Genomic DNA, 25,245 nt, shown 5'->3' on the forward strand with positions numbered 1-25,245 from the left:
CATCTAGCAACTTCCCGCAGTTCCTTTAGGCTGTAGGATTGGTAACCGCTGCAATCATAGTATCATGCTATTCTTCAACTGCTCAGTCCAATCAATGGTTGTTAATACATTTGGGGCTCAATCACCTCCTTCAATATAACGCCATCAACTTCAGCTTGTAACTGCTGGTATTGCTTTTGCCTCTTGTGCACATCAACCAAATGTATTTACGGAGTGTCCTTTAAGGATTTTTCTCTCCGCTGCACAGCAGCACTCACCGCATCTTCTCCCTCCTTGGGAAACGTTACGTTCTGGGACCTGCAGCTGCGGCGTCCCGCAGCCCACTCTGTCCACGTTTCATAACCTCCGGGGTACACACGGGGTGCTGTTGGGGTACTTAGTCCTTCTCTGGCCGGCCAGGCAATGTGCTTCGTTGATGCGGCGAGCGACGCCAGGCTACACGCTCTCGCTCTGTCGGCTTGGTGACCACGCCTGCATACGCGTTACGCCCACCTAATCACGTGGGCTTCGTCAGTGCAACATGCTGTTAGTCTCATCAAGGGGGCGTGCTACCAATCCTTTTATCCTCATCGTAGATACTCCCTTTTGCAACAGGGCAGCTCTTATTGGGTATATATCATTGCGTAAATGACATCCATTTTTCTCTTTTTCTCATTTTGGATTCACTGTTCTTTTTGCTAATTGGTTTTTCTTTATCTTAGAAGAGGACCCAAATTGTAGAAAAGGGACCCAAATTGCTGATACACACTCATACACATAAACGAGGATAGTCCATCTTTTCAAAACATTTCCTCCATTATGCCCTTACTGAAATAATTACTTTTTCTCTTCATAGTGTTACAGCTCATAGTGTCTCATCCACTCACACATACAGTCCAATCATCCCTGATCCTACATAAATATTGCACAAACATCAGATTGATAATATCTGTTTCTTATATTGGCCTTAACAAACTTGCTGGCACTAACTTGATGATAACTTCATCTACTCAGTCTGGCAGAAACACAGCCAAGTTAAAGTCTGTATTGAGACCCCCCGGGTATAATGTCCCCAAAGTATAAATCCACCGACTCTCAACCTGGTATAGAATTTTTTCATAATCCCCCCCCCCCCCTCAAACTTTGTCTAGGCTTGATGATACCCTTAAACCTTAATAAGTTGGGGTTACTATTATGAAATATGGCAAAATGAGTACCCAATGGGCTATCTTCATCCGCATCCTTGACATTGGCTACATGTTCCCCTATTCGCTTCTTTAACATCCTACCAGTCATGCTAACATATTTTAGGCCACATGGACAAGTGATCATGTATATTACTCCCACCGTATTGCAATTTATGAAAGTTCTTATGTCATAGCATCTATCTCCTCTGGCATTCTGAAACGTCTTCGATTTTTCTACCAGTTTACAGTAAGTGCATCCCCCACATGGGTACATCCCTGCTGGAATTGGGCCCATGAAGCCCCTGCCCTCATTGCCTGTTTTTTTAGGTCTAGAGTACACTTCAGTTCTCACCAAAGTGTCCTTTAGGTTTGGGGCCCTTCTAGCTGTCATTGCAGGATATGACCCCACTATTTTGGCAAGAATAGGGTCCCTTCCCAATATGTGCCAGTGCTTATTGAGTATCCCTCTAAGTTGTGACCAATGGGATCCATATCTCGTTACCAGGCGTACTTTGTCATCATTCTTTTGTTTTCTCCTCTTTTTTAGGGAGGTCTCACGATCTAACGTCAGGGCTCTATCTTTAGCCTTTTCTAATACCTGATCAGGGTACCCCCGTTTTTGAAATCTGCCACACATTTTTTCTACTTCCCCTTTAAACTCGTCCTCTTGTGAACAATTCCGTCTCACCCTAACCATCTGTCCGTACGGGATCCCCCATTTTTGGGCTGTTGGATGGAAGCTGTCCCCATGTAGGTAGGTGTTCCCAGCTGTCTCTTTTCTGTACAGACTTGTCTCAATTCTTTTCTCTCCTTTCCTAATTTGTAGATCCAAAAAAGTTATATTAGATTTGTCTACAGTGTAGGTTATCCTTAAATTTCATGCGTTCTTGTTCACATCTGCTAAGAAAGCATACAAAGCGGATTCTGGCCCTCTCCAGACCAGGAAGACGTCGTCCACGTATCTCAGCCAGAGGGCCGCATGCGCACCAAAATCATCTCGCCTATATATATCCTGCCGCTCCCAGGCCCCCAGGTGCAGGCAAGCATAGGCTGGTGCGCATGTGGCCCCCATCGACGTCCCCCTGGCCTGTCTGTACAACACTCCATCTGCGACAAAACAGTTATGTGTCAAGACTAGTTCTAATAAGTCCATAATCACTTGACATCTTCCATTTGACATGTTCCTATCCTGTCTAAGAAAGTATCCCACTGCCTCCATCCCCACTTCGTGCGGGATGGAGGTATATAGGGACTCAATATCAATACCTACAAGATAATCCTCGTCCTGAACCTCAAAATCTTCCAACATGATCAAAAGATCACGTGTATCCTTTACAAATGACGGTAACCGTTCCACATAGCCTTTTATGTTCTCATCTATGAATGTCCCTACTCTTTCAGTCAGTGTCCTTTAAGGATTTTTCTCTCCGCTGCACAGCAGCACTAAGCACTAATCTAAGTTTATGCCCCCAATATCATCTGATAAGAATATCCAATTATTCTCTGAATTGGTGTCTCAAGATTTGGAGAAAATTAAATGGGGAAAAAGTTGGGACAACCTAAAAGAAATAGAAAGAAGAGCCTTAAAAGAATTAAGGGATCATGATGAAATACTGGTGAGAGGAAGTGACAAAGGTGGAAACATAGTTTTGTGGTCAAAGGAAGCATATTTTTCTGAAATGATGAGACAGTTGTCGGATGGGGATACCTATGTGAGATTGCGGGATAGTCCTTTTCCTGATATCATCAAAAAGAGGGATTTAATTTTAGAAGAGGCTTTGGCAAATTAATTAGTCACGGCAGGTGAATATGGTTTTATGAAGACCAAATCATATAAGATGCCATGCCTGTATCTAATACCAAAGATACATAAAAATAAAGAGTGTCCTCCTGGACGTCCCATTGTATCTGCGATTGAAGGGCCCCTTGAAAAAGTAGGGACATTCATAGATGAGAACATAAAAGGCTATGTGGAACGGTTACCGTCATTTGTAAAGGATACACGTGATCTTTTGATCATGTTGGAAGATTTTGAGGTTCAGGACGAGGATTATCTTGTAGGTATTGATATTGAGTCCCTATATACCTCCATCCCGCACGAAGTGGGGATGGAGGCAGTGGGATACTTTCTTAGACAGGATAGGAACATGTCAAATGGAAGATGTCAAGTGATTATGGACTTATTAGAACTAGTCTTGACACATAACTGTTTTGTCGCAGATGGAGTGTTGTACAGACAGGCCAGGGGGACGTCGATGGGGGCCGCATGCGCACCAGCCTATGCTTGCCTGCACCTGGGGGCCTGGGAGCGGCAGGATATATATAGGCGAGATGATTTTGGTGCGCATGCGGCCCTCTGGCTGAGATACGTGGACGACGTCTTCCTGGTCTGGAGAGGGCCAGAATCCGCTTTGTATGCTTTCTTAGCAGATGTGAACAAGAACGCACGAAATTTAAGGATAACCTACACAGTAGACAAATCTAATATAACTTTTTTGGATCTACAAATTAGGAAAGGAGAGAAAAGAATTGAGACAAGTCTGTACAGAAAAGAGACAGCTGGGAACACCTACCTACATGGGGACAGCTTCCATCCAACAGCCCAAAAATGGGGGATCCCGTACGGACAGATGGTTAGGGTGAGACGGAATTGTTCACAAGAGGACGAGTTTAGAGGGGAAGTAGAAAAAATGTGTGGCAGAGTTCAAAAACGGGGGTACCCTGATCAGGTATTAGAAAAGGCTAAAGATAGAGCCCTGACGTTAGATCGTGAGACCTCCCTAAAAAAGAGGAGAAAACAAAAGAATGATGACAAAGTACGCCTGGTAACGAGATATGGATCCCATTGGTCACAACTTAGAGGGATACTCAATAAGCACTGGCACATATTGGGAAGGGACCCTATTCTTGCCAAAATAGTGGGGTCATATCCTGCAATGACAGCTAGAAGGGCCCCAAACCTAAAGGACACTTTGGTGAGAACTGAAGTGTACTCTAGACCTAAAAAAACAGGCAATGAGGGCAGGGGCTTCATGGGCCCAATTCCAGCAGGGATGTACCCATGTGGGGGATGCACTTACTGTAAACTGGTAGAAAAATCGAAGACGTTTCAGAATGCCAGAGGAGATAGATGCTATGACATAAGAACTTTCATAAATTGCAATACGGTGGGAGTAATATACATGATCACTTGTCCATGTGGCCTAAAATATGTTGGCATGACTGGTAGGATGTTAAAGAAGCGAATAGGGGAACATGTAGCCAATGTCAAGGATGCGGATGAAGATAGCCCATTGGGTACTCATTTTGCAATATTTCATAATAGTAACCCCAACTTATTAAGGTTTAAGGGTATCATCAAGCCTAGACAAAGTTTGAGGGGGGGGGGGGGGGGGTTATGAAAAAATTCTATACCAGGTTGAGAGTCGGTGGATTTATACTTTGGGGACATTATACCCGGGGGGTCTCAATACAGACTTTAACTTGGCTGTGTTTCTGCCAGACTGAGTAGATGAAGTTATCATCAAGTTAGTGCCAGCAAGTTTGTTAAGGCCAATATAAGAAACAGATATTATCAATCTGATGTTTGTGCAATATTTATGTAGGATCAGGGATGATTGGACTGTATGTGTGAGTGGATGAGACACTATGAGCTGTAACACTATGAAGAGAAAAAGTAATTATTTCAGTAAGGGCATAATGGAGGAAATGTTTTGAAAAGATGGACTATCCTCGTTTATGTGTATGAGTGTGTATCAGCAATTTGGGTCCCTTTTCTGCAATTTGGGCCCTCTTCTAAGATAAAGAAAAACCAATTAGCAAAAAGAACAGTGAATCCAAAATGAGAAAAAGAGAAAAATGGATGTCATTTACGCAATGATATATACCCAATAAGAGCTGCCCTGTTGCAAAAGGGAGTATCTACGATGAGGCTAAAAGGATTGGTAGCACGCCCCCTTGATGAGACTAACAGCATGTTGCACTGACGAAGCCCACGTGATTAGGTGGGCGTAACGCGTATGCAGGCGTGGTCACCAAGCCGACAGAGCGAGAGCGTGTAGCCTGGCGTCGCTCGCCGCATCAACGAAGCACATTGCCTGGCCGGCCAGAGAAGGACTAAGTACCCCAACAGCACCCCATGTGTACCCCGGAGGTTATGAAACGTGGATAGAGTGGGCTGCGGGATGCCGCAGCCGCAGGTCCCAGAACGTAACGTTTCCCAAGGAGGGAGAAGATGCGGTGAGTGCTGCTGTGCAGCGGAGAGAAAAATCCTTAAAGGACACTTCGTAAATACATTTGGTTGATGTGCACAAGAGGCAAAAGCAATACCAGCAGTTACAAGCTGAAGTTGATGGCGTTATATTGAAGGAGGTGATTGAGCCCCAAATGTATTAACAACCATTGATTGGACTGAGCAGTTGAAGAATAGCATGATACTATGATTGCAGCGGTTACCAATCCTACAGCCTAAAGGAACTGCGGGAAGTTGCTAGATGCATGGATTCTTTTTGATTATCACTGCACAGCATTGGGAGGTCCCATATGATCATTGTTCAACAGATGAGGCCAGAGCCAGAGACTGTGCTTTATGTTTGAGTGGCGTGTGCGTGTGTGGAGCGATCCACCATCTAGACAGGCTTTTTTAAGGGGGAGGTGGGTGGGTTATATGTGGGGACTGTTTGTGTTTTGATACGAGGTAATAAAGTTGTTATGCACTTAGAGAACTTGGTTGTTCTAATTGGTTGTAATGTTTCATCTGCTACCATTCTCTTATACTGGTAATAGCAGATGCCTCAAACCTGGTACAGTTGGTCACTGGGTGATTAGGGTCCAAATTCAGGAAGGGGGCAGAGCCACAAACAGCCAGATTTGTTTATTTTTCAATGGGAATATACAAAGTATTGATACCAAGGACCCCAAAGCTGATAAACTTGATGATTGAGTGACTGTATGTCATGGTTAGAAAAAGTGGGCGGTGCCAACAACTTCATTTTTTACATTGCAGGGTTCCCAAACTTTACACAATTGGCCACTGGGTGACTGGGATGAATATTCAGAAATGTGGGTGGAGCCTACAACAGCCAATCAAAATGTACCTATTGATTTTCAAGGGGAATATTCACATTGCTACCATTCTTACACTCTTAGTGGCAGAGGCCTCAAACCTGATACAGTCAGTCATTGGGTGACTGGGATCCAAATTCACTAAAGGGGTGGAGCCACAAACAGCTAATCAGATTTGTTAGATTGATTTCAGCCATTCTGTTATTGGCAGGGTTCTCAAACGTGACACAGTTGGCCACTGGGTGACTGGGAGTAATATTCAGAAAAGTGGGTGGAGCCTACAGCAGCCAATCAAAATTCACCTTTTGATTTTCAAGGGGAATATTTACATTGCTGCCATTCATGCACTCTTAATGGCAGAGGCCTAACATCTCCTACAGTCAGTCACTGGGAGACTGGGGTTTAAATTCTGATGGTAGCGGGCCAAAAACAGCCAATCAGATTTGTTTAATTTCAATGGTAAAATGCAACTTTTTGATGCCAAAGACCCCAAAGCTCATAAACTTGGTCATTAACTGACTGTATGTCAAGATTAGAAATAGTGGGCGGAGCCAAAAACAACTAACTTTTTACATGGGGAAATGTAAACTGCAGCTTGTCTTACACTGTTAATGGCAAGGTTCTCAAACTTTTTGGTCACTGGGTGACTAGAATTAATATTTGGAAAAGTAGGTGGAGCCTACAAGAGCCAATCAAAATTCACCTATTGATTTTCAAGGGGAATATTGAAACTGCAGCCATTCTCACACTGTTAATGGCAGAGGCCTCAAACCTGCTACAGCTGGGCGTTAAGTGTTTGGGGTTCAAATTCAGTAAAGGGGCGGAGCCAAAAACAGCCAGATTTCTTTGCTGGATAAACTGCTTCCATTAGCACAATTTTGATGCCAGGAACCCAAAAGCTCACAGACTTGGTCATTGAGTAGTGACTGTGTGTCAAGGTTACAAAAAGTGAGTGGAGTTAAAAACAGAATTTTCTGGGAAACTGCAGCCCTTCTTCACAGTTAATGGCAGGGTTCTCAAACTTAGCATAGCTGGTTACTGGGTGACTGGGATTAATATTCAGAAAAGTGGGTGGAGCCTAAAAATGCCAATCAAAAATCACATGTCACTTTTCAAGGAGAATATTAAAATTGCTGCCATTCTTGCACTGTTAATGGCACAAGCCTCAAACCTGGTACAGTTGGTCATTGGGTCACTGAGGTTCAAATTCAGAAAAGGGACAGAACCACAAACAGTTAATCAGATTTGTTTCATTTCATGGGAAAATACAAATTATTGATGCCAAGGACCCCAAAACTCACAAACTTGGGCATTGAGTAGTGACTTTGTGTCCAGGTTACAAAAAGTGGGCGGAGCCAAAAACAAATTTCACTGGGAAAGTGAAACTGCAGCCCTTCTTACACTGTTTATTTCAGGATTCCCAATCTTTGCCCAGATGGTCACTGAGTGACTGAGATTAATATTCAGGGAAGTGGGTGAAGCCTATAATAGCCAATCAAAATTCACCTGTTGATTTTCAAGTGGAATATTTAAATTGTTGCCATTTTTACACTGTTAATAGCAGATGCCTTAAACCTGTTACAGTTGGTCATTGGGTGACTGGGGTTCGAATGCTGGAGAGGGGTGGAGCCACAAACAGCCTATCTGATTTGTTTAATTTCTATGGGAATATACAAATTATTGATGCCAAGGATCCCAAAGCTCACAAACTTGGTCATTGAGTGTTTGTGTATTAGGGTTAGAAAGTGGGCGGAGCCAACACCAGTCAAATACATACACAGGCAACGCCGGGTCATCAGTGGCTGGAGACAAATACAAATTTCACTGGGAAAATGTACACTGCAGCCATTCTGTTAATGGCAGGGTTTTTAAACGTTGCACAGTTGGTCACTGGGATTAATATTCAGAAAAGTGGGTGGAGCCTACAAAAGTGAATCAAACTTCACCTATTGCTTTTCAAGGGGAATATTTAATTGCTACAATTCTTGCACTGTTAATGGCACAGGCCTCAAACCTGGTACAGTTGGTTATTAAGTGACTGGGGTTCAAATTCAGAAAAGGGGGTGGAGCCACACACAGCCAATTAGATTTGTTTCATTTCAATGCAAATTATTGGTGCCAAACAATGCAAAGCTCACAAACTTGGTCAGTGAGTAATTGTGTGTTAGGGTTAGAAAAAGTAGGTGGAGCCAACACCAGCCAAATACATACCCGGGCAACGCCGGGCAATCAGCTAGTTCTTTATAAAGATATTCCCTAAAAAGGATTTAAACAATGATGCTGGTCAGTTTCCCTGCTCGCTACACCGTCTTTTGGCAGTTGGACAGAGCAACTCCCATTCACTAAGTGCTTTTGAAAATAAATAAATCCCTGAGAATCCCCCAGGAAGAGATGGACTAGTCCAAAACCTGTGACTTCTGTCAGATTTCTACTACCTACAGTAAGTGACAGCAACATAGGAGAAAACTAATTTATGGCTCATTTTATTCTGGAAAAAAAGTACTTATTTGTTTGCGCATATTTTAAATTTTACAATTTTTTACCATAGAGCCCCTTTAATCTATATTTTTAGTCATAAGAGGTTTTTAGAAATGGTGATTTCATTTTGCACAAAGCCCACTAAATAATATGCTTTTCTGATGAACTGTTTTGCGTGGAGTTTTAGTTAAAAAAAACAAAACAAAAAAAAAGGCACACCACAGTGGCGAAAATACCAGGTATAGTATTTATTTTGTAAAATCTATCGGGGGATAACCTGTACTCAAGTGATGTGGCATAAGCTGTGATTACGCTACACTGGAAAACTGTAAGATATTGCACTGCAATAGTTGGAATAAACAATGCTAACTTCAGAGCATCTGAAACAGAATTTCATGAATACAGAGTGCAGTATTGTGACCTGTACAATAGAGGGAACTCCATGCCTTTGCCTGGATGGCCTCTGCACAGAAATTGCCATGACCTCATGCCTTCCATCTCCTCCCTAGAGCTCTGGGACACTAAATTTATATACAGTGGGATACGAAAGTTTGGGCAACCTTGTTAATTGTCATAATTTTACTGTATAACTCGTTGGTTGTTACGATAAAAAATGTCAGTTAAATATATCATATGGAGACACACACAGTGATATTTGAGAAGTGAAATGAAGTTTATTGGATTTACAGAAAGTGTGCAATAATTGTTTAAACAAAATTAGGCAGGTGCATTCATTTGGGCGCTGTTGTCATTTTATTGATTCCAAAACCTTTAGAACTAATTATTGGAACTCAAATTGGCTTGGTAAGCTCAGTGACCACTGACCTACATACACAGGTGAATCCAATTATGAGAAAGAGTATTTAAGGGGGTCAATTGTAAGTTTCCCTCCTCTTTTAATTTCCTCTGAGGAGTAGCAACATGGGGGTCTCAAAACAACTCTCAAATGACCTGAAGACAAAGATTGTTCACCATCATGGTTTAGGAGAAGGATACAGAGAGCTGTCTCAGAGATTTCAGCTGTCTGTTTCCACAGTTAGGAACATATTGAGGAAATGAAAGACCACAGGCTCAGTTCAAGTTAAGGCTTGAAGTGGCAGAACAACAAAGATCTCGGATAAACAGAAGCGATGAATGGTGAAAACAGTCAGAGTCAACCCACAGACCAGCAACACAGACCTACAACATGATCTTGCTGCAGATGGAGTCAATGTGCATTGTTCAACCATTCAGCGCACTTTACACAAGGAGATGCCGTATGCAAGAGTGATGCAGAGGAAGTCTACAGCACAAACAGAGCCGCTTGAGGTATGCTAAAGTACATTTGGACAAGCCAGCTTCATTTTGGAATAAGATGCTGTGGACGGATGAAACTAAAATTGAGTTATTTGGGCATAGCAAGGGGCGTTATGCATGGAGGAAAAACACAGCATTCCAAGAAAAACACCTGCTACCTACAGTAAAATATGGTGGTGGTTCCATCATGCTGTGGGGTTGTGCGGCCAGTGCAGGGACTGGGAATCTTGTCAAAGTTGAAGGACGCATGGATTCCACTCAGTATCAGCAGATTCTGGAGACCATTGTCCAGGAATCAGTGACAAAGCTGAAGATGTGCCGAGGCTGGATCTTTCAACAAGACAACGATCCTAAATACTGTTCAAAATCCACTAAGGCTTTCATGCAGAGGAACAAGTACAACGTTCTGGAATGGCCATCTCAGTCCCCAGACCTGAGTATAATTAAAAATCTGCGGAGTGAGTTAAAGAGAGCTGTCCATGCTCGGAAGCCATAAAACTGAATGAACTAGAGATGTTTTGTAAAAAGGAGTGGTCCAAAATATCTTCAACCAGAATCCAGACTCTCATTGGAACCTACAGGAAGTGTTTAGAGGCTGCAATTTCTGCAAAAAGAGGATCTACTAAATATTGATTTCATTTCTTTTTTGTGGTGCCCAAATGTATGCACCTGCCTAATTTTGTTTAACCACCCTGGCGTTCTATTAAGATCGCCAGGGCGGCTGCATGAGGGTTTTTTTGTAAATAAAAAAAAAACTATTTCATGCAGCCAACTGAAAGTTGGCTGCATGAAACCCCACTAGATGGCGCTCCGGAGGCGTTCTTCTGATCGCCTCCGGCGGCCAAAAGTAACACGGAAGGCCGCAATGAGCAGCCTTCCGTGTTTGGCTTCTCCTGTCGCCATGGCGACGAGCGGAGTGACGTCATGGACGTCAGCCGACGTCCTGACGTCAGCCGCCTCCGATCCAGCCCTTAGCGCTGGCCGGAACTATATGTTCCGGCTGCGCAGGGCTCAGGCGGCTGGGGGACCCTCTTTCGCCGCTGCTCGCGGCGGCTCGCCGCAGAGCGGCGGCGATCGGGCAGCACACGCGGCTGGCAAAGTGCCGGCTGCGTGTGCTGCTCTTTATTTCATCAAAATCGGCCCAGCAGGGCCTGAGCGGCACCCTCTGGCGGTAATGGACGAGCTGAGCTCGTCCATACCGCTAAGGTGGTTAAACAATTATTGCATACCACTACAACGAAAGTGTGAACCGGGCCTTAGGCAGAAAAGTTGGAAGATTCATGTGAGGCGGAGGAATGGCAGAGGATACAAATTCTGATAAAGGTGCAAATATTTTCCATACCTCCCAACTTGTTGAGATAAGAAACTACTTAACTACTCTGCGACTGCCTAATGCACGATGGCGGCTGCAGAGTGGCTCTCTTGTTCCTCCATCATGCCATATGGCGTCATCTCGCTCATCGCGAGATAGGCAGGGAACTTGCGTAAGCACGAGTTCCCTGCAAAAGGACAGAGGAGAAGGCCCCAATTGGGGCTGGCAGGCTGTAAAAAGAAAAAATAAGGTAATAAATGTACAGCGCAGAGCTGTACAGAGAAACGGCCCTGCAAGAATCCTGTCCCTATAATCGCTGCCAGCCGATTTCCATTAATAGGGATATGCCTATGAATATTATGTGCAGTGTATGCGTCGTAGTGTAGGCCAATTTGGTGGGAGGGGGGGGGGGGCTATATAAACATAAAAAAACAACACTTTTTTTCAAATAAAATAAAAAAACAATGGCAGCAGCGATCAGATCCCACCAACACAAAGCTCTGTTGGTGGGAAGAAAAGGGGATACAATTCATTTGGGTGCTAAGTTGTAAGGTCATGCAAAAAAAAAACCGCAGTACTGAATTGTAAAAAATTGCCTGGTCAGAGACTCTGAAGTCTCGTTTTTACCTGCTTTTGTCATATAATCCTGTTCTGCATGATTGCCCAAGTAGAATGCCGCATGCCAGCGGCAGATGAATGATTTATTACTGTGAAACAGCCCTGCAAAGCTCCCGGGCTCGCAGGGCTTTACTTCCTTGAAGAGGCAGAGCTACAGTGTAAAGCAGTCAATCTCCGCCTCTCCCCGCCCCTCTCAGTCTTCTTTAACTGAGAGGGGCGGGAAGGTGGCAGAGAGCCACAGAGATTGATTGCAGAGAGGCAGAGCTATAGCTCAAAGCTCTGCCTCTCCAGGGCAGCAGAATTTGCAACCTGCAAAGTCATGGAACTTTGCAGGTCGATTTTTTAATAAATCACTCATCTCCCACGGGGATGCAGCGGTTCTACTTGGCCAATCATGCAGAACAGGATTATATGACAAAAGCAGGCAAAAAACAATACTTCAGTCTCTTTAATCAGTTGGTACACGTTTTTCTTCTTCTTCATAGCAGTGTATTGTGAAAAAGATTTCAGTTAAAACACGTTAAGTGTGAACTGTGCCATAGGAAAACATGGGCATTACTTTGAAAATCAGTTGTCCTTTCAGTTGTAAACGGGGCCTTAAGCTCAACACACACCATACAATCTTGGTTGTACAGATTTACCAAATCTATGTAGTATAAGGACCAACAGATTGAAAATACCTTGAAGGATTGATTGGTTAAGCTTATACTACATGAAAGTCATGCCCCTGCCACACCCCTAATCACGCCCCCAGCACCCCCCTAGTTATGCACACCATAAAAATTTCGGTACTTATCCGTTAGCCGGGCGCATCCGGCAGGTGGCGCTGTTGATCTTAATTCCAATCATAATTACTTCACGTCAACCTGTGAATGTAAACCGCCGGATGCGCCCGGCTTAACCACTTAAGGACTGCAGTCATAAAACCCCTTAAGGACCAGAGCCTTTTTTTCCATTCAGACCACTGCAGCTTTAACAGTTTATTGCTCGGTCATACAACCTACCACCTAAATGAATTTTACCTCCTTTTCTTGTCACTAATACAGCTTTCTTTTGGTGCGATTTGATTGCTGCTGTGAGTTTTACTTTTTATTATATTCATCAAAAAAGACATGAATTTTGTCAAAAAAATGACTTTTTTTTACTTTCTGAGCTGACATTTTTCAAATAAAGTAAAATTTCCTATACATTTGAGCGCGAAAGTTATTCTGCTACATGTCTTTGATAAAAAAAAACCCATTAAGTGTATATTTATTGGTTTGGGTAAAAGTTATAGCGTTTACAAACTATGGTGCAAAAAGTGAATTCTCCCATTTTGAAGCATCTCCGAATTTTCTGACCCCGTCATGTTTCATGAGGTGCTAAAATTCCAGGATAGTATAAATACCCCCCAAATGACCCCATTTTGGAAAGAAGACATCCCAAAGTATTCACTGAGAGGCATGGTGAGTTCATAGAAGATTTTATTTTTTGTCACAAGTTAGCGGAAAATGACACTTTGTGACAAAAAAAAAGGAAAAAAAAAGTTTCCATTTCTTCTAACTTGCAACAAAAAAAATTAAATCTGCCACGGACTCACCATGCCCCTCTCTGAATACCTTGAAGTGTCTACTTTCCAAAATGGGGTCATTTGTGGGGTGTGTTTACTGTCCTGGCATTTTGGGGGGTGCTAAATTGTAAGCACCCCTGTAAAGCCTAAAGGTGCTCATTGGACTTAGGGCCCCTTAGCGCAGTTAGGCTGCAAAAAAGTGCCACACATGTGGTATTGCCGTAATCAGGAGAAGTAGTATAATGTGTTTTGGGGTGTATTTTTACACATACCCATGCTGGGTGGGAGAAATATCTCTATCACTTTTTTGCACCCTAACTGCGCTAAGGGGCCCAAAGTCCAATGAGTACCTTTAGGATTTCACAGGGCATTTTGCGACATTTGGTTTCAAGACTACTCCTCATGGTTTAGGGCCCCTAAAATGCCAGGGCAGTATAGGAACCCTACAAATGACCCCATTTTAGAAAGAAGAATCCAGAAATCCGAACACTTTATATGAACCAAGTTCAAAATTTAATCAGAACATCGTGACACAAGCCATTCCATCAACCAACGATTGATGGAATGATAGGGGGTGATTGATGGGTAATTAGTGGGTGTTTACAGGAGAGAATAGATGTAAACACTGCACTTGGGAGGTGATCTGACGTCGGATCTGCGGGCGATCTATTGGTGTGGGTGGGTGATCAGATTGCCCGCAAGGGGCAGGTTAGGAGCTGATTGATGGGTGGCAGTGACACGGGGTGATTGACAGGTGATCAGTGGGTTATTACAGGGAAGAACGGATGTAAATAATGCACTGGTGAATTGATAAGGGGGGGTCTGAGGGCAATCTGAGCGTGTGGGCGAGTGATTGGGTGCCCGCAAGGGGCAGATTAGGGTCTAATCTGATGGGTGGTGATAGGGGGTGATTGATGAGTAATTAGTGGGTGTTTAGAGTAGAGAACAGATGTAAACACTGCACTTGGGAGGTGATCTGATGTCGGATCTGCGGGCGATCTATTGGTGTGGGTGGGTGATCAGATTGCCCGCAAGGGGCAGATTAGGGGCTGATTGATGGGTGGCAGTGACAGGGGGTGATTGATGGGTGATTGACAGGTGATCAGGGAGGATAGATGCATACAGTACACAGGGGGGGGGGGGGGGGGGGTCTGGGGAGAATCTGAGGGGGGGGGGGGTTGATCAGGAGTACCCAGGGGGTAGTTTAGGGACTAAAAAAAAAATAGAGTTGATAGTGTCAGGGAGTGATTGATGGGTGATTAGGGGGGTGATTGTGTGCAAACAGTGGTCTGGGCGATCAGGGGGCAGATCAGTGTGTTTGGGTGCAGACTAGGGTGGCTGCAGCCTGCCCTGGTGGTCCCTCGGACACTGGGACCACCAGGGCAGGAGGCAGCCTGTATAATACACTTTGTAAACATTACAAAGCGTATTATACGCTTCCTATCCGGCGATCGTCGGGTTAACAACCCGCCGGCGCTTCCGATTGGCCGGCGGGTTGACGTCGCGGGTGGGCGGAGTCTATTGCCGGCGGATGCGCGCGCATCCCAGCGCACGATCCCCGGTAAAACAGTGCCCCAGGACCTGACGCCATTCTGCGTTACGTGGTCCTGGGGCTGCCACTTTGCCGCCGCCAATATGAAGTAGGCGGTCGGCAAGTGGTTAAACAGATCAAGCCGCCGGCTTGCTTCGTGTCTCGCTCTTCTCCCCCTCTTGCCCTCTCTCCTATAGAACACTGGGGAGGGGACATGCGTGTCCCCCCAGAGTCGTTCGTCGCAATGCCGCGACTAACGACTCTGGGGGGACACGCATGTCCCCTCCCCAAGGCTCATACGAGAGAGGGCAAGAGGGGGAGGAGAGCGAGACACTCACGAAGCAAGCCGGCGGCTTGATCTGTTTAAGCCGGGCGCATCCGGCGGTTTACATTCACAGGTTGACGTGAAGTAATTATGATTGGAATTAACATCAACAGCACCACCTGCCGGATGCGCCCGGCTAACGGATAAGTACCAAAATTTCATACAAAAAATATATTGTTTTATAATTCAAACCACACTGGTCATAGTTCATTTTCCTTCATATTAAAGTGGACCCAAATTAAAAATACAAGATTTCAGAAATAAAATCTATTTTCTAAATTATAATAATAAATAGCAGACTTTTTCGGTTGCATGATGACAAATATAAAATATGTTACATTTATTGTAGGAACCCCTCCCTTCCTTTCATATTGCCGGCAAATAATCCGGCAAACTGTGGTGTCCAGCAATGGAGGAATTGCTAATGGCTGCCCCCAGTATAACCCTAGTTATTAAAAGAGAAGGGTGAAAAGCATGCACTGAAATGCTCATAGGTTTGAAGGAGTGTTTATGGTACTTATCCGTTAGCCGGGCGCATCCAGCAGGTGGCGCTAATTACTATTCCCCCTCCAGGCCGACATGGATAGTAGGGAAAGATGTAACTGGTGGAGTTTTGTCGCCACCTAGAGGATGCGCCCGGCTAACGGATAAGTACCGTGTTTATTTATCTTTGTATGTGTCAGAGTGGTGCAACTAAATATTTTTAATTAAAAAAAAAGTTTGGTTTGGGTCCGCTTTAACATTTGAAAATAAGTACAGCATATCAATTTAAAGGATGAGAATAAAGTTCAGAGTCAAACACATTTTTCAGTAAATAAAACACATATATTTACATATATCTGTACATGAGTCCTGAATGAGGGACAAATGAGGAGGACAAAGGAATCTTGTTCCCAAAAAGGCACTGTCTCCCCAAAAGGACAGTTGAAAGCTATGTTTTCACTACAAGTATGATTTTATGCAACCTGTCAGGATTTGCACCCCATAGGAGAAGAATGGTAGAAATAGCAAATTATGTCAAAGTTGCATTTATTTTCACCACACCGCCAAAACCTCAACAGTAGCAGAGGCTTCAAGGTCGCTAACAGAATGGCCACTGATTCGCAGCCCCCGGGGCCTCATAGAACGGCAACCCACCCACACCGAGAAGCCGCAGTATGATGAGGGACACTCCGTTTGTACAGTTTGTCCCATCGATCCGGTGTTGTGTCTGATTGTGCTGCCTGCGGCCCCGGCGTCCCACACATCCTCATCGGGGCCACCCAGCAGCAGTGCTCATTCTTTCTGGCACTTAGAAATGACGTATCGTCTGTTGCCTCGACGACGCGTCACTGCTGACAGCCGCAGGGAATTGTGGGAGGATGCTGGGAACAGATTGCGCTTGCGCAGCCCACATGAAGTGCATAGCAAATAAATAAATAAATAAAAAGGCGGAGCGAGGTGACGCCTGCGAGAGCTTCTGCGCCCTATAGCCAATTAGCCATTAGCCAGAGTCATGGGAGTTCCGCAGACTGCTGCTGTGCGGTCACTGCGGTGAGCTGGCGGCCGGGTGTAGAGGCAGCTAGAAACACGGGGAAATGACACTGTAACGCATAGGACGTCAGTGGTATGTTTATATGTGCGTGTTTACTTACCTTCTTGTTGCTGGTAGTTTTTTTTTCTTTTCTAGCTTCCTTCATTAAGTTAAAACTTTCTTTAGAAAAAAAAAAGTTTGTTCATGGCCTCAACAAACTTCTGACTACAAAAGTATGTTCCAAAAATAACCCACTCCTCTATATGTCTGACCTTCGTCCCCAATAAACTATTTTGGTTAGCCAAATAAATACATTCCAAACATAGCCAATTCCTCTGCACTTTTCATGCACTAATCTTGGACCTCAAGGCTCTAGCACAACCATCAACAGTGGTGGCATGTCACACATCTTTACCTAGTTTTCAGAACACATGCACTTTGCCAATCGCAAGAACACTTGTTACAAAGGCATGCATTTTTGTGTGTGCTTGCATCCGTACACCCCAACGTTTTGCAGTTCATTCTGGAAAATGCTGCAGGTGCTATCAGTTATTCTTTTACAAGTGGAAGCAGATCCTATTTTTAACAGTAGGATCAGCTTCCTGCATATAGCGGAGGTTTTCAGAAAACATACTGAATGGGAACCAAGCCTTAGGGCGCTCAAACATTCCGCCATTTTCGGGCTGATCGCCTTTCGTTCCAATAATTTCATCATCTCAGAGGAGAATCAATGCTGCAACTGCCAACGCTTAGGAATTTTAAAAGACAACTCAAGTGAGAGGGATATGGAGGCTGCCATATTTATTCCCTTTTAAACAATATCAGTTGCCTGGATATCCAGCGGATCTTCTGCCTCTAATACTTTTAGTCATAGACTAAAACTAGTCCTTAGTAAGAGTACTTGTAGAAGGTACAGACAGGAACAAAGAACATCTATCAGGCCCTAGGCAGTGTAACTGTGGGTACTTGTAAGAGTGATGTGCAGGTACTCTGCAGGGGAATGAGGCGATTCTTCCTGTATTACACATCCTTCAGGGACAATCTGAACCAGGTTTATGGGTGATAGACAACACCTCTGTGTTCAATGTGCACAACATTCTCAGTGGATTCCCTGCAGCTCTGTGGGGAGTGCATATGTTGAGTACTACTGTGTATGGCCCAGTGCACACCAAAAACCTCTAGCAGATCTGCACAACGCTAGAGGGTTTTGAAGCAGATTTCAGAGCGATGCTAGGCATGTTTTCTAAACATGCCTAGCGTTTTTTGGAACGTTTTTGTGTAGCAGATATTTATATATTGTTACAGTAAAGCTGTTACTGAACAGCTTCTGTAACAAAAACGCCTGGAAAACTGCTCTGATCTAGCGTTTTTCAGAGCTGTTTTCCACTTTCCTATACTTTAACATTGAGACAAAAACGCCTTAGAAATCAAAAAACGCTGCAGCCCCCGAGTTTGCGTTTGTGGAAAAAACGAACCGCTATGGTGTGCACCATCCCATTCACTTTCATTAGCCAAGCAGTTTTCCCCCTACAAGCGTTTTAAAAAACGCTCAGAACCGCTCTGGTGTGCACCAGCCCTAACAAAGTAAACCTGAGACAGATGAAATTAAAGTTTTATACATACCTGGGGCTACCTCCAGCCCCCTTCAGGCTAATCAGTCCCTTGCTGTCCTCCTTTGCCACCTGGATCTTCTGCTATGGGTCCCGGTAATTCAGCCAGTCGGATGTAGTGCGCATGCACACACTCCGCCACCGAGAGTGTACTACACCTGCGCAGCACTAGGTGCAGAATGCTACTGGCTGTGGGAGCGACACATGGCCGGACTGCGCTGACTGACTAGATTACTGGGACTCATAGCAGAAGATCCAGGTAGCGGAGGAGGACACCGAGGGACTGATTAGCCTGAAAGGGGCTGGAGGAAGCCCCGGGTATGTATAAAACTTTTCATCCATCTCAGGTACCCTTCAATTCGTAGTCATCAAACCAAATTTTAACAACATATCAAATTATTTGATTTCATGAGCAAAGGGAGTGCATAAATTTGCATAAACCAGCATCAGCGCAGAATTATTTCCATCTCATTAACCATCTCTATTAGTGACACAGCTACACATCAGGCTTTATTCTTACAGCATAGATGTTATTTAGTATATATAAGAGATTCCTGTGTACACATCATATATACAGTCACAATCAGATATGTACACTCACCTAAAGGATTATTAGGAACACCTGTTCAATTTCTCATTTGTAATGGATGGCGGAGACACCGCCGCACGGTCTGACAGCGAGGCGGCTGAGGCCGCGTTCAGACCGGCGGTTTCTCCGCAGCAGCAGCGTGCGCCTGATTTGTCTGAGCCTAGTAGTGCACACAGATGGAGAGCTACGCGCGCGCTAACAGGCAAGCCCTTCATGCCAATAGGAGAGGGATCAGCTGATCTGGACGGTCAGCTGATCCCAGCGCAGCAGGTGATTGGCTGGATGGGACTGGGCGGCGCTGAGGAGCGCTCTACTATATATACTTCTCCCCTGTCAGTTGCCGGTTGTCTGCCGTTGCGAATGCTTACGTGTTAGCACTCAGACCATAGTCAGATCCTTTAGTGTGGTTGAACCAGGTGGACCTGGGAATCCACACTTAGCCAGATTACTGTGTTATTAGAATCAGAATCAGAATCCATTTATTCGCCGAGTATGCTGTAAGCATACCCGGAATTGGTTGTGGTACACATGGCAAGGCATTTAAACATTAGACATTCGGACATTAAAACATTCAAGACATTAAGACATTTGAGACAATCGATAGTTACGAGAGACAGCGCATTCCACTAATTCAAGAGACAGACATACATGCATTGGTGAGAATATATTCATATTGTACATGCCAGGCACTGAGAGAAGTACTTTAGGCCTGGTTTAGGGTGACTCGGGAGCTGGGTGGTCCGTGAACCAAACTATAGGGGCCAGATGGACAAGTGTTCAGCAGGAGAACAGCTTGAGGAAAGAAGGTGTTCTTGCGCCTTGTGGTTCTGGTGTGGATTGTTCTGAAACGGCGGCCTAGTGGGAGTGGCTCAAAGAAGCGACTACCTGGGTGGGATGGATCTTGTGCGATCTTGCAGGCTCTTTTCCTCAATCTGGCGGTGTGGATGAGGTCAAGGGGGGGCAGGGGCGTGCCGATGACCTTTTCTGCCGCGCTTATTACTCTCTGTAGTTTATACCTGTCACTAGCTGTTGCCCCTGCATACCAGGCAATAATGGAGGAGCACAGGATGGACTCAATTGTGGCAGAGTAGAAACTGGTGAGCAGCTCCCGTGGGATGCCAAATTTCTTCAGCTGCCGCAGGAAAAATAGTCTTTGCTGGGCACTCTTCTGGGTTTTGGTGGTATTTTGCCCCCATCTGAGGTCGCTGGTTATGGTGGTGCCTAGAAACCGAACACATGGTACCCTGGTGACTTCGGTCTCCCCAATGCAGACTGGTGGGAGGGCATGAGGGAGTTTCCTGTAATCCACAATCAGTTCGACAGTCTTGGCTGCATTGAGGACAAGGTTGTTGTCTTTGCACCAGTTGCAGATCCTCTCTATCTCGCTGCGGTAGGCCTGCTCCTCCTTCTTGCTAATGAGGCCGATGATGGTTGTGTCATCCGCAAATTTGATGACCTTAACGGAGTCAGCATTTGAGACGCAGTTGTTGGTGTAGAGGGAGAACAAGAGTGGGGACAGGACACACCCCTGTGGTGCCCCTGTGTTGGTGGTTCTCACGCTGGAGGAGCAGTCCCCGAGCTTGACCCGTTGTGTCCTGTTTGAGAGGAAGTCCCCCACCCACCTGCAGAGGGATGGGTCGATCCCGAGTTGTGTGAGGTTGCCGAGCAGAATGTCTGGCCGAATTGTGTTGAAGGCCGAGCTAAAGTCCAAGAACAGGAGCCTGGCGTAGGAGTCAGGGTTGTCGAGATGCTCCGTGATGTATGCCAGGCTGATATTGATGGCATCCTCGACTGACCTATTTGCTCTATATGCAAATTGATGGGGGTCAAGGAGGGCATTGGTGGAGCTCTTGAGGAAAGCAAGGACCAGTCGCTCAAAGACCTTCATGATGATGGGTGTGAGGGCTACAGGCCTGAAGTTATTGTGATCAGCATTTCCCGGTTTCTTGGGGACTGGGATGATTGTAGACTTTTTGAGACAGGGGGGGACCCTGCATTCCTTTAGGGACCTATTGTAGATTGAGGTGAGGATGGGAGCTAGCTGTGCCGCACAGGTTTTAAGGCAGCTCGATGACACGCCATCTGGGCCTGCAGCTTTCCTGTTGTTGAGTTTACGGAGTTGGCGCAGTACATCCCCCTCCTGGATTACCATAGGCGCTTCGTGCCCCTTGAGGAGGGGAGGAAGGGGGGGAATGTCTGTCGGTGTGGGGAGGTGTTCGAATCTGCAATAAAATTTGTTTAGTTCCTCAGCCAGTTGGATGCTAGGGGTCGCCTGGTGGTGGGCGGGTTTGAAGTTGGTGACTGCCCTGAGGCCTTTCCAAGCTTCCCGGGAGTTGTTGGACTGGAAACAGAGGCTTAGCTTGTTGGAGTAGGCTCTCTTTGCTGCTCTTAGTTCACGGTTCAGGGTGTTTCTGGCCTCCCTGAACTCAGCAGGAGTGCTGGACTTGTGTGCTTCCTCTTTGAGCTTTCTGAGCCGTTGCAGCTTGCTGGTGAACCAGGGCTTATTGTTGGGGAAGGCCTTGAAGGTCCTAGTAGGGATGCACAACTCCTCACAGAAGCTGATGTAGGAGGTTACGTTCTCTGTCCATTCTTCCAAGGAGGGTGCCTCTAGGGCCGACCAGTCCGTGCAGTCCAAGCATGCCTGCAGTGACAGCTTCGCATCATCTGTCCACTTTTTTACAGTTTTGATGACAGGCTTGGTGGTGTTATACTCCAGACTAGTTCCAGGGTGTTGAGATCACGGACCTCACACCCAAGACTAGGGATACTGTGTTATTATTGTGTTATACTCCAGACTAGTTCCAGGGTGTTGAGACCACGGACCTCACACCCAAGACTAGGAATACTGTGTCATTACTGTGTTATTCTTAGACCAGTTCCTGGGTGTTGAGATCACGGACCTCACACTCTAGACTAGGCCTATGCTTGATATCTGTTATGACCTATTGCTTTCCTGACCCTCCTTCTGCTCTCTGATTCGGTACGTACGCACATCTGATTACCTGTTGCCAACCCTGCCTGTCCCTGGTTACTGTATCAGTCTTCTGTCTCTGTACCTTATCTGCTCGTGTGTTGCCGACCCGGCCTGGCCGACCTCTCTTACTGTCTACAGAGACTCCCTATCTTTTAAAGGGACCTCTCTACAATCCAGTCAGGGACTCCATCTCTTAGGTGTCCTTGGACTGCAGTAGAGTCTGATTCCCAGCAGTCAAGGAATCACTGACTCATATACTGTCACAACAAACTCTTACACATTGTCAGTGTTCCAGGGTTAGTTATACTTGTATTAGTGGTGATTCTGCAGATCATCAATAATCAGGTATATATCTGTATTCTTGGTGATACTGCAGATCACCAATAATCAGATTCTCTCTGTGTGCTGACACCGATCGTTACATCATTAATGCAATTATCTCAACCAATCACATGGCAGATGCTTCAATGCATTTAGGGGTGTGGTCCAGGTCAAGACAATCTCCTGAACTCCAAAGTGAATGTCAGAATGGGAAAGAAAGGTGATTTAAGCAATTTTGAGCGTCGCATGGTTGTTGGTGCCAGATGGGCCGGTCTGAGTATTTCCCAATCTGCTCAGTTACTGGGATTTTCACGCACAACCATTTCTAGGGCTTATAAAGAATGGTGTGAAAAGGGAAAAACATCCAGTGTGCGGCAGTCCTGTGGACGAAAATGCCTTGTTGATGCTAGAGGTCAGAGAATGGGCCGACTTATTCAAGTTGATAGAAGAGCAACGTTGACTGAAATAACCACTCGTTACAACAGAGGTATACAGCAAAGCATTTGTGAAGCAATAACACGCACAACCTTGAGGCGGATGGGCTACAACAGCAGAATACCCCACCGGGTACCACTCATCTCCACTACAAATAGGAAAAAGAGGCTACAATTTGCATAAGCTCACCAAAATTGGACAGTTGAAGACTGGAAAAATGTTGCCTGGTCTGATGAGTCTCGATAGTCAGAATTTGGCGTAAACAGAATGAGAACATGGATCCATCATGCTTTGTAACCACTGTGCAGGCTGGTGGTGGCGGTGTAATGGTGTGGGGGATGTTTTCTTGGCACACTTTAGGCCTATTAGTGCCAATTGGGCATCGTTTAAATGCCACGGGCTACCTGAGCATTGTTTCTGACCATGTCGATCCCTTCATGACCACCATGTACCCATCCTCTGATGGCTACTTCCAGCAGGATAATGTGCCATGTCACAAAGCTTGAATCATTTCAAATTGGTTTCTTGAACATAACAATTAGTTCACTGTACTAAAATGCCCCCCCCCCCCCAGTCACCAGATCTCAACCCAATAGAGCATCTTTGGGATGTGATGGAACGGGAGCTTTGTACCCTGGATGTGCATTCCACAAATCTCCATCAACTGCAAGATGCTATCCTATCAATATGGGCCAACATTTCTAAAGAATGCTTTCAGCACCTTGTTGAATCCATGCCTTGTAGAATTAAGGCAGTTCTGAAGGCGAAAGGGGGTCAAACACCGTATTAGTATGATGTTCTTAATAATCCTTTAGGTGAGTGTATATCTACTTTAAAAATACGGGAACTGTTTTATTGAAGTAGCACAAGTAACTATTTTTTGATTGGTTTATTTCATTTTTGTGGACTAAGCAGAGCTATTACTGTATATATAAATTATTTATGATGACTATTATCTGAGAAATAGAACATTTTATCATATTTTCTATTTTAATTACAGTTTAAATTCATTAGGAGTTGAAGTCGGTGCATTTTTTTCCCGACTCCGACTCCAAGTACCCAAAAATTGCACAGCCCTGCGGGATTTCTCCTGAAATCTCCATAATTGATGTGCCGGCAATGGCCGGACCTTGAATTGCATTACCAGAGGACAGGCTAAGTTATCAGTAGGGGAATATATTTGTTATATTTGTTCAGTAAACTAAAAATCTAAAATCAACAGTAAGTTTATCTGCCACGCAGTTGGCAGTGAAAAGATGTGAAGCAGGTAATATAAGCGCTGGCGCACTTGGGTAAAATGGGCACCTCATAGACCATAATGTTAATTGTGGTTATAGCGGCACCCAGTGGGTAATTTGGGTGCCAGCGGCGCCCAATAAATCTTGAATCAGAAGTGAATGCGGCACAGATATCAGCGGATATTGTGACAGGGGTGGTCTGGTTAGTGTTAGACATTGATAGAAAAGAGGGTTCCAGTGAGAATAGGGTTAAGTTTAGTGATAATAAAATATTGGTAAAAAAAATACCACCGTATCACCCATTGCCCAATAGTAGAATATTGTTAATTTTACCAATATTCTACTTGGGACTTTCACCTGCGTTGTTTTTTTTTTTAGATGTACTCAAATAGATGACTGAATTAGCTGGTCAAAGCAACCCATGTATGTCTGGCCCCCTCTAGAGGCTTCACTATAACCTTTGTCATTGGGACATCATTACTTTACTCTGAAATATCGTTGCTGTCTAAGTCCGTATGTAAAAATCTGGAACTTGCAAAATAAATAAATAATTGAAGCTTATACAATATTCTAATAATTACTATTCTTGTAACAACCCCGCCCTTTAGTTAGCGTATCTACCAGTCTTGGGTGGAGATGGGAAACGTGATTTCGCTGATTCCTCGTAGACATGCATGCCAAAACTGAGGGTGTGATAAGTATTCTCCTGGGTGCTTGTAGGACTTGTTTAGCATCTATACGGAAGGAGTAGGATGTGCAATAAAGGTACGCGTGTCACTGTTCTGACATATTTTCTATGAGGAACTTCTGCTCAGAGATATCTATACGTTCTCACCGTAGACTGGAGGATCACAGAATAAGTTCACAGGATGCTCATACTGGGTAGGTTGCCTTTTCTGCATACTTTCCTTGCTGTCGGCATCTTGTAAAAGAACAATGGCTTGTTTCAACTGTTGCTTTCTGTGTTCTTTTTAGTGGAATAAATGTGGGTGGCCTGTAAGGATTGTCAATACACTGGTAATAATACCAGGTTGATGCAGCTTGAAAAGATACCAGTGAAATGTAGCAGCTGCTGTGCTTGATGAATCCATCATACATACAGTTTGCATCAACTCAGAATTGTTGTCATCAGCACCACGGAAGGTGGTGGTGCTATATAAATCAACAATAAGAGCTGGTCCACACTAGGTCCGGAAACGTATCCGTGGCTGCGTTTTTCAAACCTG

General features: G+C 44.8%; 1 protein-coding gene across 3 annotated transcripts in view; it reads left to right on the top strand.

Moving 5' to 3' along the window:
- The first annotated feature begins 16,688 nt into the window (after positions 1–16,688).
- Positions 16,689–25,245, top strand: part of NLRX1 (NLR family member X1) — a 44,576-nt gene continuing 36,019 nt past the window's right edge. The window contains exons 1-2 of one of the 3 annotated variants that reach the window (XM_068240962.1): positions 16,689–16,945; positions 24,740–24,901. The gene's annotated coding sequence lies outside the window, so the exon portion shown is untranslated. Of the gene's footprint in view, positions 16,958–24,739; positions 24,902–25,245 lie in introns of all 3 variants that reach the window. The other 2 variants (XM_068240963.1, XM_068240961.1) reach the window with 2 other exon arrangements.

Source organism: Hyperolius riggenbachi, chromosome 6 (genome assembly GCF_040937935.1).
Source record: "Hyperolius riggenbachi isolate aHypRig1 chromosome 6, aHypRig1.pri, whole genome shotgun sequence".
Lineage (NCBI taxonomy): Eukaryota > Metazoa > Chordata > Amphibia > Anura > Hyperoliidae > Hyperolius > Hyperolius riggenbachi.